The sequence below is a fragment of the Triticum aestivum genome, chromosome 4D (genome assembly GCF_018294505.1).
Source record: "Triticum aestivum cultivar Chinese Spring chromosome 4D, IWGSC CS RefSeq v2.1, whole genome shotgun sequence".
NCBI classification, from domain to species: domain Eukaryota; kingdom Viridiplantae; phylum Streptophyta; class Magnoliopsida; order Poales; family Poaceae; genus Triticum; species Triticum aestivum.
This window is the reverse complement of record NC_057805.1, coordinates 125,564,902-125,581,927: the sequence shown is the minus strand read 5'-3', so window position 1 is coordinate 125,581,927 and position 17,026 is coordinate 125,564,902.

Below are 17,026 nucleotides of genomic sequence, written 5' to 3'. Positions count from 1 at the left end.
TAAAGATCATTAAGGTAAAACCCAACCATAGCATTAAAGCATCAAGTCCCCTTTATCCCATACGCAACAACCCCCTTACTCAGGTTTATGCTTCTGTCACTCAAGCAACCCACTATAAGCGAATCATAAACGTATTGCAACACCCTACAGCGGGAATCCCTCACGCTTGCGCGACACAGAGGGCAAAATAGGACAGCACCAAAATAAAACATACAACTCATACCAATCTAGATCATCAATCAACCCAAAGACAAAAGAAATCTACTCAAAACATCATAAGATGGCAACACATCATTGGATCATAATATGTGGCATAAAGCACCATGTTCAAGTAGGGATTACAGCGGGGTGTGGGAGAGTGGACCGCGTAAAAGAGATGAGGATGGTGATGTTGATGAAGAAGATCACCGCGGCGATGGTTCCCCTCCCGATGGCACTCTCGCGCCACCAAGAGAGAGGAGGAGAGGTTCTCCCCCTTGTGCTTCCTCCTCCATGGCCTCCCCCTAGATGGGGAAAGGTTCTCCCTCTGATGCTTGGCCTTCATGGTGAGGATGGCCTCTCCGGGATACTCCCCCATGGCCACCGGTGATGATGGCCCCCTCCGGCAGGGTGCCGGGGAGGGCCTAGATTGATTTCTCGTGGCTACAGAGGCTTGCGGCGGCGGAACTCCCGATCTCGGTATCTTTCTAGAAGTTTGGGTATATATGAGAGGTGTTGGCGTTGATTTCACGTCAGGGGGGTTTCCTGGCTGTCCATGAGGCAGGGGGCGCGCCCTAGAGGGTGGGCGCCCCCCCCACCCTCGTGGGCAGCCCGGGCCTCTTCTGGCCTACTTCCGGTACTCCGTGGGCTTCTTCTGGTCCAAAAATGATCTCCGTCATGTTGCACGTCAATTGGACTCCATTTGGTTTTCCTATTCTGCGATAATCTAAAACAAGGAGAAAACAGAAACTGGCACTGGGCTCTAGGTTAATAGGTTAGTCCCAAAAATCATATAAAAGTGTATAATAAATGCCATTAAACATCCAAGATAGATAATATAACAGCATGAATACTTCATAAATTATAGATACGTTAGAGACGTATCAGCATCCCCAAGCTTAATTCCTACTCGTCCTCGAGTAGGTAAATGATAAAAGAAATAATTTATGAAGTGTGAATGCTAGCAAGTGCTTAAGTTTGATTAATGATAATTCTAATCACTTTTTCTAGCATCATTATATGTCATAACAATATCTCATCTCATAAAACTTTTCATGATCAAGTAACAAGCAATTCACGTGTTAAGGTATAGATCATTAACTTTCTTGGAAACTAACAAACCGTGTTATCAGTTATCAAACAATTACAATTCATCTTATTTTCAGGAAGAGTCTATGCCAGAGCTTTGATTTATCAAACTCCACATACTCAACTATCATTTAGTCTTTCACAATTGCTAACACTCACGCGATATTTATGGTTTGAAAGTTTTAATCAGACACAGAGAAAGATAGGGGCTTATAGATTCGCCTCCCAACCTTTTACCTCAAGGGTAATGTCGGAGTAATTGGCCACGGATACCCCGAAGACGGCGAGACAATAATTCAAGACATCGGGGCTAGCAAAGCCCCTCAGTCCGACTGCCTGGCCGCTCCTGCCGGCTCCCCGTCCGACTGCTCATCCGGCCGGCTGCCGACTGCTGACTTCGCCGACCAGCCGGCTGCCGACTTCAGCCCGACCCGACACCGACAAGACCCCGACGTGGCGGCCATACCGCGGACGAGACGGATGTACCTCGATGCCATCATGTATAGTGTCACTTGTCCCCTGGCACTATTTATGAAGTGACCCAGGGGACAGGCATGACACCCCACCATACCCCCTTGCTTCCATGCCAACACATAGCTTACATGCTAAGCTAGCCATGCCTATATAAGGCACACATCCATCCATCCATCCACACACACGTATGAGTGCACATACTCGTTCAGCCACACATGGCCAGGCACATGTGCCACACTAGCTAGCTAGCTCTCATTGCTACTGATCTCAGATACAGCTCCAGGAGCACCGTGTACTGTCCGATGTACACCCCAGATATACTCAGACATGCAGGAGTAGGGGTATTCTCTCTCCAGAGAGCCCCGAACCTGGGTAAACTAGCGTGCGCTACTCGCATACCCGCTCCAGGGCCTATCAGCAGCAGTCTTACCCTCACACTAAGCCCTTGTGGCATCTGTCGACTCGCAAGCCCCCCGTGAGAATACCACGACAGTTGGCGCCCACCGTGGGGTGGTACTATCTATGCTACCACGCTGCTACTGGTTTCGCAGTCCGGGCGGGACCATTTTCGCCATCACCGCCGCGGCGATGCTGCGTCTCTCCGATAGCGGTCGGGAGCTCGACATCGACATGCCCCCGGAGTGGCCGCGAGGGCGGCTCGTCCTCGCCGTCGGCCTCACCATCTTCATCATCACCGCGACGTCGGCGCCATCTCTCCGGCACCGATCGGGGCTCGACATCAGCACGCCCCCGGCGCGACCGTGCTGGCCGGCGCGTCGTGGTCGTCGTCTGCCCTCGGTCTGCGTGCTCGCAGCTCCGCTTTGCTCCGCGGCTGTCCCGAGCACCTCCTGTTTCTGTGCATACACGCGTTCGTACACAGCTGGCTAGCGAACCCAATGGATCCGGCTGTAGCAGTGTGCGTACTAGCTTCGCTGGCTAGCTTAGTTCGCGTGCACGCATGTGACCCGCCGGACGAGTGAGCCTCGTCGTCGCTCCAGCCGGCGACTCCGTCGCTGCGCTGCGTTGTTTCCGTTGCTACCTGCCACCCCACTCATACATCCCCGAGACGCATGCCATACACTGCATATACACTATTTGGCTACTACTCGTACACAAGCCAGATAATGCCCGGATATTTGCCAGATGATGCTCATACGCTAGCCAGATACGAGTCGGATCGTGTGTGTGTGTACAATGGTCAGATAATGGCCATACGCACAGGCTCGCTTCCGCTCTTCTCTGCCCGCGCGAGCGCGCAGCCCCGCTGGCTCACCTCTGCTTCGCTCCACCCGCTCGCGTCCCGCCCCTACGCGCCGGCCACAGCGCTGCTCCGCTCGGTCGCCGCTGCGCACCTCCAGCCGATCCATGGCCTCTGTGCCGCCAGCGCGGCCTCGACCGCCTGCGCGCCGCTCGGCCCACACGCCCGCGCGATGCCCAATTGCAGATCCACCCCGGAGCGCCTCCGCCTCCTGCGCGTCTGTCGCGGCCTCGATCGCCTGCTGGCCACATCCGCCTCGCCCTGGACGACAGCCGGCTCCAGCCAGCCGCCATCCTTCTCCGCCGTCTCCGCGCAAGCCGGCCTCCGTGTTCAGCCGCGCTCCTCTGGCTCCGTGCCCGTCCCTGCACGTGCACCCGGCTGCTCCGTCCCCGTGCCGTCTGCTCGCGCGGATCCCGCTCCGCCTCGTGCGCGCCCGCAGTCGGCCTCGCCGGGCTCGCCTGTGTCCGCGCGCCTGATCCGGCTGGCAGCTACCGCGCTCGGCCTCCAGCCGTTCCCGCACGCCCGGTCCGCCTGCTTCGAGTCCGCATCCCGCGCGACTCTCTCCCCTTTCTGCGCCCCGCGACCGGCTTCCCATGCCTGGGCAGCCAGCTTCTCGCCCGCGTGCCGCGCCGGCTTCTCCTCGCCCGCGCTGGCTCCGCCTGTGACGCCCCGCCTCGCAGTCGGCTCCGCCTGTCCCGCGCCGTCCCGGCCCGCGGCTGCACACCCCGGCCGCCCCTCCGCCAGCGCGGCTGGCTCCGCGCCCGCAGCACATCGCGCCGCGCCCCGCCTGCCGGATCGCCAGCGCTGGCGCCGCCCTTGGCCCCTGCGTGTGCTGGCTGCTCGCCGCTCCAGCCGGCCTCCGCGCGCGCCCGGTGCACGCCTCTCCAGCCGCCCGCAACGGCCGGGTGCCCAAGGAAGCAGGGACGGCTGCCCAGCCGGCTGATGAAAAGAAAAGTCAAGCCGGGTGCTAAAAAAAGGCCGACTGCCGACAGCCGACTGGCAGCGAAAAAGAAAAGAGAAATATTGTGTACATGCAGCATGCATGCATGGCCGGCTGCACGCCCACATACGCGGCCGCGTGCATGGCCAACTGCACGGGCAGCAGTCCCGTCGGCTGCTCTGGTCGACTGCTCGCGTCGCCGCCTGGCTAGCAGCCGGGACCGCCCGGCCACCTGTCTGCCTCGACACCCGTCCGGTCGAGCCTGACCGGCCGGGACCCCCCGTCAAGCACCTAGTGGCTCGAAGGCCACAACTAGCGGGTACGCCGGCGCGCTCCTCGCGCGTCAAGCCACGCCGGCTGTCTTCTTCAACCTCCGCCTCGTATGTGTCAAAGCAAGGTGAGCTCCTCACCCGCTTATTTTTGCACCACGCAAACACAGATAACCCCGAGCGACGCTTGGGGACCACCTCCATTTTTATTACAGTTGCATCACTGTTCGCCCCGGCGCCAGCCAGATTTGGCCTGGAGGCTGGCGCTTGGCCTGAGACGTTTGTTCCCGCAGACGGCTTAGTAGCGTGCGCGGTACCAAAGGCTCACTCTTAGTCACAGACCGCAGAGCGGCTGTCCGGCTGGCAAGAGCGAACGCTAGAGGCCACCCACACGAAAAACGTCCGGGAAGAAAAACGGTTCGGGCGACCCGGCCATTTCTTTTACGAGTATCTGCTCGGTTAAATCTGCTCCCAGAGTCTGAGTACTGTATACTCCACTCCGCTGCCCACTCTCAGCCACAGACCGCAGAGCGGCTGTCCGGCAAGCAAGAGCACAAGCCAAAGAGCGGAGGGGACATGAAAAAGATAGAAGGGGCTCGGACAAAACCGAGTCGGCACCCTCCGCATAAAACATGCAATGCTTAAAGCAACCATTTGATATATCTGCGCGGACTAACTTTGTCTTTTGCATGATCATTTTCGTGGGGAACCCCACCTTCTCGCTCGGAGGCTAGGAGGCTACACCCAGTGGGTGAGCCGGCGCGCCCCCACTGGAAGCAAGCCGCGCCGGCTGCAGCCCGCAGCCGGCTGTCAGCAACAGCATCAGTCGATGGACCTCCGCGTCCGCGCCTGGCAGCACCAGCCGGCGGACTTCGTGTCCGCGCCTGGCACCCTCGACACCATCGTCTACACCAACAAACGCGAAAAGCCTCCACCCAACTTTTCCAAGTTGCCCGGAGGCTCGGAGGCTACACCCAGCAGGTGCGCTAGCGCGCCCCCGCTCGAAGCAAGCTATGCCGGCTGCGGCCTGCAGCCGGCCATCATCAACATTTTCACATCAACACGCGCCAAAAAACCTCCGCCCAGCTTTGCCAAGTTGCCCGGAGGCTTGGAGGCTACTGTCGGAGTAATTGGCCACGGATACCCCGAAGACGGCGAGACAATAATTCAAGACATAGGGGCTAGCAAAGCCCCTCAGTCCGACTGCCCGGCCGCTCCTGCCGGCTCCCCGTCCGACTGCTCCTCCGGCCGACTGCTGACTGCGCCGACCAGCCGGCTGCCGACTGCGCGAGCCAGCCGGCTGCCGACTGCAGCCCGACCCGACACCGACAAGACCCCGATGTGGCGGCCATACCGCGGACGAGACGGCTGTACCTCGATGCCATCGTGTATAGTGTCACTTGTCCCCTGGCACTATTTATGAAGTGACCTAGGGGACAAGCATGACACCCCACCATACCCCCTTGCTTCCATGCCACCACATAGCTTACATGCTAAGCTAGCCATGCCTATATAAGGCACACATCCATCCATCCATCCACACACACGTATGAGTGCACATACTCGTTCAGCCACACATGGCCAGGCACATGTGCCACACTAGCTAGCTAGCTCTCATTGCTACTGATCTCAGATACAGCTCCAGGAGCACCGTGTACTGTCCGATGTACACCCCAGATATACTCAGACATGCAGGAGTAGGGGTATTATCTCTCCGGAGAGCTCCGAACATGGGTAAACTAGTGCGTGCTACTCGCATACCCGCTCCCGGGCCTATCAGCAGCAGTCTTACCCTCACACTAAGCCCTTGTGGCATCTGTCGACTCGCAAGGCCCCCGTGAGAATACAACGACAGGTAATGTCAACAATAATAGTTCATGATGCCTTACATCCAATTGGATTTATATATCAGAATCTTTCCAACACAAGGTGCTTGCCAAAGGATAAAATGTAAAAAAGGAAAGGTGAAAATCACCATGACTCTTGCATAAGGTTAAGAGATAAAAGTAAAAGATTGGCCCTTCGCAGAGGGAAGCAGAGGTTGCCATGCGCTTTGAGGGATGGATGGACAAAATCTTAATGCGAAAGAACGTCACTTTATATTGCCACTTGTGATATGGACCTTTATTATGCAGTCCGTCGCTTTTATTTCTTCCACATCACAAGATCGTATAAAGCTTATTTCCTCCATACTAGTCAATCATACATATTTAGAGGGCAATTTTTATTACTTGCACCGATGACAACTTACTTAAAGGATCTTACTCAATCCATAGGTAGGTATGGTGGACTCTCATGCCAAAACTTGGTTTAAGGATATTTGGAAGCACAAGTAGTATCTCTACTTGGTGCAAAGAATTTGGCTAGCATGAGGGGGAAAGGCAAGCTCAACGTGTTGGGCGATCCATGACAATATACTTTATTTCAGATATAAGAAAACATAACCCATTACGTTGTCTTCCTTGTCCAACATCAACCTTTTAGCATGTCATATTTTAATGAGTGCTCACAATTACAAAAGATGTCCAAGATAGTATATTTATATGTGAAATCCCTCTCCCTTCAATATTCTTTCATGAATTGTTCAAGTGACCAATTCTACGTTTGCTAACTATCAACAAGTTTACTACCTATACTTATTATGTGTGAAGTCATTACTCCCCATATTATAAGCATATGAAACATATATAGATTCAGATTTATGACATTCAATTTATTCAACCATTTACTCATAGGATATACGTGAAGCACATGAGTAAATAACAAACTACTCCAAAAGATATGAGTGAAGAACACTGAGTAGTCAAATAATTAACTAGCCATGGGAGGATTCTTTTTCATTCAATATTTCAGATCCAATGATTTTATTCAAACAGCAAGTAAAATTGAAAATACGCTCCAAGCAAAACACATAACATGTGACGAATAAAAATATAGCTCCGAGTAAGGTATACCGATAATTTTGAAGACGAAAGAGGGGATGCCTTCCGGGGCATCCCCAAGCTTAGGTACTTGAGTCTTCCTTGAGTATTACCTTGGGGTGCCTTGGGCATCCCCAAGCTTAGGGTCTTTCCACTCCTTATTCTCCTCATATCGATATCTCACCCAAAGCTTGAAAACTTCAATCACACAAAACTTAACCAAACTTCGTGAGATAGGTTAGTATGATAAAGAGTAAACCTTTCACTTTGGTACCGTTAAGGACAAGTTTCATAATTGTTCTCACACAATGCCTACTGTACCATATCATTTCTACAATTTATATTGAGAAATATAAGTCATAGAAACTAGAAAACAAGCAAACTATGCAATGAAAACAGAATCTGTCAGAAACAGAACAGTCTGTAATGATATGAACACAAACCATACTTCTGTTACTCCAAAAATTATGAAATAAATTGGTGGACGTGAGGAATTTGTCTATTAATCTTCTGCAAAAAGAATCAACTAAAAATCACTATTCTGTAAAAAAATGACAGCTAATCTCATCAGCGCAAAGTTTCTGTTTTTTACAGCAAGATCACATTGACTTCCTCCCAAGTCTTCCCAAAGGTCTTACTTGGCACTTTATTGAAATAAAAGCTATAAAACATGATTAATACAGTAGCTTAATCATGTAAACACACAAAAACAGTAAGGGTAAATATTGGGTTGTCTCCCAACAAGCACTTTTCTTTAATGCCTTTTAGCTAGGCATGATGATTTCAATGATGCTCACATAATAGACAAGAATCGAAACACAAAGAGAGCATCTTGAAGAATATGACTAGCGCATTTAAATCTAACCCACTTCCTATGCCTAGGGATTTTGTGAGCACACAACTTATGGGAACAAGAATCAACTAGCATAGGAAGGCAAAACAAGTATAACTTCAAAACTTTAAGCATATAGAGAGGAAACTTGATATTATTGCAACTCCTACAAGCATGTATTCCTCCCTCATAATAATTTTCAGTAGCATCATGGATAGCAACTTTGTTCTCATACTCAATTGGAACCTCATCCGCAATAGTGGAATCATTACTAGCTAAAGTTGACACTCTTCCAAATCCACTTTCATAAATATCAGACTAAGATTCAACACCCTCCAAAATAGTGGGATCACTAATTCCTAAAGTTGACACTCTTCCAAACCCACTTTAAATTATAGTATTATTCATACTCCAAAAGATATAAGTGAAGGTCATGGAGCATTCTACAATTAATATAGACTAACCAATATCCAAGCTCAAATGTATAAGTGAAGCACATCAAGCATTCTATAAAACCATACTCAAAAGATTTAAGTGAAGCACAAAGAGCAATTCTATAAGATCATACTTAAAAGATTTAAGTGAAGCACATGAAGTATTCTATAAATTGATGAAGGGACATCTCATACTAGCATGGTTCTTGAAGAAAAAGAAAAACACAAAGCACACAAATCATGTGAACAAAACAAAAACCGAGGTATACCGATAATTGTTGAAGAAGAAAGATGGGATGCCAACCGGGGCATCCCCAAGCTTAGATGCTTGAGTATCCTTTGAAATATTTTACTTGGGGTGCCTTGGGCATCCCCAATCTTGAACTTTTTCCTCTCTTTATTCTTCTCACATCGGTAACTCCTCGTTCTTCGAACAATTCATCCACAAAAAGTTAACAAAAACTTTGTGAGATCTGTTAGTATAACAAAGCAAATCACTACTATAAGTAATGTTGCAAACCAATTCATATTTTGTTTTTGAATTATAGCTACTGTAATATAACTTTTCCATGGCTTAATCCACTGATAGAAATCGATAGTTTCATCAAAACAAGCAAGCAATGCATCAAAAACAGAATCTGTCTTAAACAGGACAGTCTGTAGTAATCTGGAGTTTAGTAAACTTATGTAACTCCTAAAATTATGAAATAAATTTTAAAATTTGAAAAATTTGTACATAAGTAATGTGCAAAAAGTTTCAGACCCATTTGACTTTCCAGTAAAAAATGTAAAATCATGCACTACAGCAAAAGTTTCTGTTTTTGTTCTGCACAAAGCAAACAAGCAATCTAATCATCCTAAAACCAAAGCTTGGCACATTTATTTTTATAATACAATGGATATATACAAGGGGATAATTATTTACAGATAAACTTCCATGAAAAATTCTACATTGTTTCCCGTGAGCATGAACACAAGTGCTCAAGGTCGACCCTCACTTCTTCAATGCATAACTTTCCAATCACTTCTCTTTTTGAAAAACTTTTTGGCCATGAGAGGCAAGTAATAATTTTTTTGTATTTTCATTCTTTAAAAAAAATTGTAGGTTCACCCACAACTAAACAGAAACAAAAAGGAAAAACAAAATCTACTTAGTGAAGAAAGCAAACAAGCACACACGAGAATATCAACCCCACGCTATTGCTCCCCGGCAACGGCACCGGAAAAGAGCTTGATAATCCCCAAGTGCAGGGAATCATCGTAGCAATTTCCAAAGGTGAAAGTGATAAGTATGGAGTGTCGAACCCACAAGGAGCTAAAGGTAAGATCAATATTTTCTCAAGCCCTATCTGCCACTGATACGACTCTACGTACATCGAACGTTTGCTTCCAACTAGAAACGAGAAATAAAACTACGTTGTGGGTATGAGAGGATAACTTTGTATGATGTTGGAGAGCTAAAATATAAAAGTAGGTGCTGTTATCATAAAGTTAGAATATATTACTAAATATTATAAATAGTGAGTGTGGAATAATGGTGGATCGGTGTGCGGAATTGTCCTAGGAAATTGTTAACAAGACCCGTAGTCGTCATTGCAATTTCATATGAGGGAGAGGCATAAGCTAACATACTTTCTCTACTTGGATCATATGCACTTATGATTGGAACTCTAGCAAGCATCCGCAACTACTAAAGATCATTAAGGTAAAACCCAACCATAGCATTAAAGCATCAAGTCCCCTTTATCCCATACGCAACAACCCCCTTACTCGGGTTTATGCTTCTGTCACTCAAGCAACCCACTATAAGCGAATCATAAACGTATTGCAACACCCTATAGCGGGAATCCCTCACGCTTGCGCGACACGGAGGGCACAATAGGACAGCACCAAAATAAAACATACAACTCGTACCAATCTAGATCATCAATCAACCCAAAGACAACAGATATCTACTCAAAACATCATAAGATGGCAACACATCATTGGATCATAATATGTGGCATAAAGCACCATGTTCAAGTAGGGATTACAGCGGGGTGCGGGAGAGTGGACCGCGTAAAAGAGATGAGGATGGTGATGATGATGGTGATGTTGATGAAGAAGATCACCGCGGCGATGGTTCCCCTCCCGATGGCACTCTGGCGCCGCCAAGAGAGAGGAGGAGAGGTTCTACCCCTTGTTCCTCCTCCTCCATGGCCTCCCCCCTAGATAGGGAAAGGTTCTCCCTCTGATCCTTGGCCTTCATGGTGACGATGGCCTCTCTGGGATACTCCTCCATGGCCACCGGTGATGATGGAGCGGAACTCCCGATCTCGGTTTCTTTCTGGAAGTTTGGGTATATATGAGAGGTGTTGGCGTTGATTTCACGTCAGGGGGGTTTTCGGGCTGTCCAGGAGGCGGGGGGCGCGCCCCCCACCCTCGTGGGCAGCCCGGGGCTCTTCTGGCCTGCTTCCGGTACTCCGTGGGCTTCTTCTGGTCCAAAAATGATCTCCGTCAAGTTGCACCTCAATTGGACTCCGTTTGGTTTTCCTTTTCTGCGATACTCTAAAACAAGGAGAAAACAGAAACTGGCACTGGGCTCTAGGTTAATAGGTTAGTCCCAAAAATCATATAAAAGTGTATAGTAAAGCCCATTAAACATCCAACATAGAAAATATAACAGCATGAATATTTCATAAATTATAGATACGTTCGAGACGTATCATTCACGTCCTTGGCCTAGGCTTTCTTCTCTTCTAGGTCGGCAGCAGGGAGCTCGAGGAGGGAAAGGCGCCCCTCCTCAGCTCTTGCACACTTGGTCGCTATGTTGAACAGCTCTAGAGCCGTGCATTGCTCCTCGTGGATGGCGAGCTCCTCCTTCATCTTGACGTCGTGGACACCATTAGAGAACGCTCAAATGATGGCCTCGTCTGTCACCTTAGGGATCTTCAGGCGAACGCTGTTGAAGTGTTGGATGTACTTCTGCAGGGTCTCCCCTGGCTGCTGCTTGATGGAGCATAGGTCACCCGCGGCCGGCGGGCGGTCGCGAGTGCCCTGAAAGTTGGCGACGAAGCGGTCGCGCATCTCATCCCAGGAGGAGATCGAACCTGGGGGTAGGTTCAGCAGCCAGGAGCGAGCATCGTCTTTGAGAGCCATGGGAAACCAGTTCGCCATGACTTTCTCGTCGCCGTTGGCCACCTCGATGCTCAGCTCGTAGAGCTGCAAGAACTCCGCAGGGTCGGGGTGCCGTCGTAGCACGGAGGGAGGTCTGGCTTGACCTTGCCTGGCCAAACGACGCTGCGCAGCTGCGAAGTGAAGGCGCTGCAGCCTGCTGTGGCCACTAGGGCCCGCCGCGGGGAAGGAGCTTGGTCTTGGTGCCCGCGCACCGCTGCCGCAGGCGGCACGCGGTCTTGATGTGGTGGCGCTGGGAGTGCGGGAGCGTCTTCTCGCGGCCGGGGAACTTCTTGGCAGCTTCCTTCTTCACGCGCAGGTGCCCGACGTGGTGGGTCACGCCCAGGGGCCGCGCGTCTTGGCGCCAGGGCGCCGTCTTGGTGCGGAGGTGGCGGAGGCGCTCCATGAGCTACATCACCCACAGCTGGTGATGGGCGAGGCAGCGAGAGGGACGGTGCGGGAGAGCCCCCAGCGGCACTCACGAGCTCGGCGATGCGGTCCAGCTAGTCCTTGTAGAGGCCGTCGACCGGGCGGTAGTGCAGGACCTCGCGTGCCATGAGCAGTGCGGCCTGCGCGTCCGTGGGCGCGCGACAAGCGTGGGACAATGAGTCGGTCGGAGTCAGCGACGGGGTGGCGGTGCGGCCGTCCCGCCGCACAGAGGGGTGCAACGAGGACGCTTGTTGCTCGTTTCCCGCCGGGCCAGTGGTAGCGCGGGCGGCGAGTGACGGAGAAAACGACGGGGAGGCCCGCCGACAGGGGCTATGTGTGCGACACGGGCGGCGAGGGCGGCCCGACGCTCGGCGCGGACTCGACGCACGTCTGCAATGGACACGGTGGAGCGGTGGAGCGTGGATCGATAGAAGGAAAGCTTCAGCGCACCCCTACCTGGCGAGCCAAATGTCGGATTACGGGTTCCGGCAAAACCCTTGAGGATCGAACTCTGGGGTGCGCACGAAGATCTCTCCCCCCTCCTAGCTCACACTCTTACCGTGATCTCAAAGCTCAGCTCGCCGAACCTGAAGAACAAGGGACACAAGAGTTTATACTGGTTCCGGCCACCGATGTGGAGTAATACCCTACTCCAGTGTGGTGTGGTGGATAGCCTAGTAGGCTGAGGATGAACAAGTACAAGGGATGAACAGCCTTCTGAGGAGAGGTGTTCTTTTGCTCGATGAGCTTGTGTGGTGACGTTGGTGGAATGGATCCAGTCCAAGATGATATGAGATGCCTCCTACGGTGGCGGCTAGTCCTATTTATAGAGGCCCGGGTCCTCTTCCCAAATGTTTAGGCGGCAAGGGATCCCACAACGGCCAATTTGAAGGGGGACAGCTAGTACAAGCTATCCTGACAAAAGGTGGTCTTCGCCTGCCAAAGGCTCTGGTGGTGACGCCGTCGTGGGCTCCGCGATGACCTCCATCCTGCCGTCCCGCCGGTCCTGGTCTCATTGCACCGATATGGAAACCTTTGCCTGATGCCTCGGGACTCCTCGCCTGCGCCTGCTCCTCTAGCACCAAAGAGGAAACCAGTACTCTGCGCCCGCTGGCGCCCGCCTGGCCTTGGTCGTTATGGCTCACATCACGGGAACCTCACGAGGTGCCCCGAGACTTCATCTCCCCGCTCCTCTCGAGCCATCCTGGTGAGGCGCCCCTGAGGAGGTCTTGTGTCGTCCGCCTCGCGAGGCTCGGCCCCTCGCGAGGGTCTTGCGCGTTTGCTGGTGAAGATGGGTCGTACATGGCCACAAGTGGAGCCACGCCGTGGGCCGCAGGCAGGAAAATTTGGGGACCCCCATTCCCAGAACGCCGGCATGTTTGGCCTTTTTTATACATTAGTTGAGTTTCTGCGCATTTAATGTGTATAATTCAAATTTGAACTACAAGCACATGCTCCAGTGCACCAAAGTTGTTTGAAAAATCACATGTGTGTCCTTGGGTGAATTTCTAGGTCCCATGCAAGAGATGGGAGTGAAATTCAAACATTTGGGCATCGTGGCTCGGCCAAAAAGATTGAGAAACTTGATTTTTTAATTCCTGTAAATCCAAAACACGCCTGAAAAACATGAAACTTGGCATGGTGTCATGACATGGCACCAACATGCTGCGGTAATTTTTTGGCCGAATTGGGACAAGGTTTGGTGTAAGCTTCTTGCAAACCGGAGCTTCCCTCAAGAAGGCTCGTGGTTCCGAGAGGGAACGTGTCACCTCCGTGTGTGAAACGACATACGTAACTGCCTTCTCCCGCCTTAATTTTTTTACATAACCAAAGTAGACCAAATAGAAGTACCGTGCTAAATTTTTGAATTATTCTGGGTTTGTTTGGCCTTTTTATACATTAATTTAGTTTCTGGGCATTTAATGTGCATAATTTAAATTTGAACTACAAGGACAGGCTCGAGTGCACCAAAGTTGTTTGAAAAATCACATGTGTGTCCTTGGGTGGATTTCTAGGTCCCATGCAAGAGATGGGAGTGAAATTCAAACATCTGGTCGTCGTGGCTCGGCCGGAAAGATTGAGAAACATGGTTTTATAGTTATTGTAATTCCAAAACATGCCTGAAAATCATGAAACTTGGCATGGTGTCATGACATGGCACCAACATGTTGCGGTAATTTTTTTGGCCGAATTGGGACAAGGTTTGGTGTAAGCTTCTTGCAAACCGGAGCTTCCCTCAAGAAGGCTCGTGGTCCCGAGAGGGAACGTGTCACCTCCGTGTGCGAAACGACATACATACACTGCCTTCTCCCGCCTTAATTTTTTTACACAGCCAGATTAGACCAAATAGAAGTACCGTGCTAAATTTTGGAATTATTCCGGGTTCATTTGCCCTTTTTATACATTAATTGAGTTTCTGGGCATTTAATGTGCATAGTTCACATTTGAACTACAAGCACAGGCTCCAGTTCACCAAAGTTGTTTGAAAAATCACATGTGTTTCCTTGGGTGATTTTCTAGGTCCCATGCAAGAGATGGGAGTGAAATTCAAACATCTGGCCGTCGTGGCTCGGCCAAAAAGATTGAGAAAGTTGGTTTTTAATTTCTGTAATTGCAAAACACGCCTGAAAATCATGAAACTTGGCATGGTGTCATCACATGGCACCAACATGCTGCGGTAATTTTTTTGGCCGAATTGGGACAAGCTTTGGTGTAAGCTACTTGCAAACCGGAGCTTCCCTCAAGAAGGCTCGTGGTTTCGAGAGGGAACGTGTCACCTCCGCGTGCGAAATGACATACGTACACTGCCTTCTCCCGCCTTAATTTTTTTACACATCCAAATTAGACCAAATAGAAGTACCGTGCTAAATTTTGGAATTATTCCGGGTTTGTTTGGCCTTTTTCATACATTAACTGAGTTTCTGGGCATTTAATGTGCATAATTCGAATTTGAACTACAAGCACAGGCTCCAGTGCAGCAAAGTTGTTTGAAAAATCACATGTGTGTCCTTGGGTGAATTTCTAGGACCCATGCAAGAGATGGGAGTGAAATTCAAACGTCTGGGCATCGTGGCTCGGCCAAAAAGATTGAGAAACTTGATTTTTTAATTCCTGTAAATCCAAAACACGCCTGAAAATCATGAAACTTGGCAGGGTGTCATGACATGGCACCAACATGCTGCGGTAATTTTTTTGGCCGAATTGGGACAAGGTTTGGTGTAAGCTTCTTGCAAACTGGAGCTTCCCTCAAGAAGGCTCGTGGTTCCGAGAGGGAACGTGTCACCTCCGTGTGTGAAACGACATACGTAACTGCCTTCTCCCGCCTTGATTTTTTTACACAACCAGAGTAGACCAAATAGAAGTACCGTGCTAAATTTTTGAATTATTCTGGGTTTGTTTGGCCTTTTTTATACATTAATTTAGTTTCTGTGCATTTAATGTGCATAATTTAAATTTGAACTACAAGCACAGGCTCGAGTGCACCAAAGTTGTTTGAAAAATCACATGTGTGTCCTTGGGTGAATTTCTAGGTCCCATGCAAGAGATGCGAGTGAAATTCAAACATCTGGCCAGAAAGATTGAGAAACATGGTTTTATAATTATTGTAATTCCAAAACATGCCTGAAAATCATGAAACTTGGCATGGTGTCATGACATGGCACCAACATGCTGTGGTAATTTTTTGGCCGAATTGGGACAAGGTTTGGTGTAAGCTTCTTGCAAACCGGAGCTTCTCCCAAGAAGGCTCGTGGTTCCGAGAGGAAACGTGTCACCTCCGTGTGCGAAACGACATACGTACATTGCCTTCTCCCGCCTTAATTTTTTTACACAGCCAGATTAGACCAAATAGAAGTACCGTGCTAAATTTTGGAATTATTCCGGGTTCGTTTGGCCTTTTTTATACATTAATTGAGTTTCTAGGCATTTAATGTGCATAATTCACATTTGAACTACAAGCACAGGCTCCAGTGCACCAAAGTTGTTTGAAAAATCACATGTGTGTCCTTGGGTGATTTTCTAGGTCCCATGCAAGAGATGGGCTGAAATTCAAACATCTGGTCGTCGTGGCTTGGCCAGAAAGATTGAGAAACTTGGTTTTTTATTTCTGTAATTCCAAAACACGCCTGAAAATCATGAAACTTGGCATGGTGTCATGACATGGCACCAACATGCTGTTGTAATTTTTTTGACCGAATTGGGACAAGCTTTGGTGTAAGTTTTTGCAAACCGGAGCTTCCCTCAAGAAGGCTCGTGGTTCCGAGAGGGAACGTGTCACCTCCGCGTGCGAAACAACATACGTACACTGCCTTCTCCCTTCTTAATTTTTTTACTCATCCAAATTAGACCACATAGAAGTACCGTGCTAAATTTTGGAATTATTCCGGGTTTGTTTGGCCTTTTTTATACATTAATTGAGTTTCTGGCATTTAATGTGCATAATTCAAATTTGAACTACAAGCACAGGCTCCAGTGCAGCAAAGTTGTTTGAAAAATCACATGTGTGTCCTTGGGTGAATTTCTAGGTCCCATGCAAGAGATGGGAGTGAAATTCAAACATCTGGGCGTCGTGGCTCGGCCTGAAAGATTGAGAAACTTGATTTTTTAATTCCTTTAATTCCAAAACACGCCTGAAAATCATGAAACTTGGCATGGTCTCATGACATGGCACCAACCTGTTGTGGTAATTTTTCTGTCTGATTTGTGAAGGCGCACACATTAACAATCAACAAAGTCATTTTGGAACAAGTGATGTCACGTTACAAATCGGAAACACAAGTATTATTGAAACTATGGGCTTTCGACTTACCAATTGCGTGCGGCCATGCGTCCCCTTTTTTATTGGCTAGGAGGTGTCGTGCGGGGTAGCTATTTGAGTACGGGAGGCATGCGATCAGACCCTGCGCGTGCTCATCGAGAGGAGAGCCCTTTGACCGCTACCCGCCGCGCACCTCCCTCCCAACGTCTCCATTAATGGCGCCCGAGCACCTGTTCTACGGCGTGGCTATATGTCTCACTGGACTGAGATTTA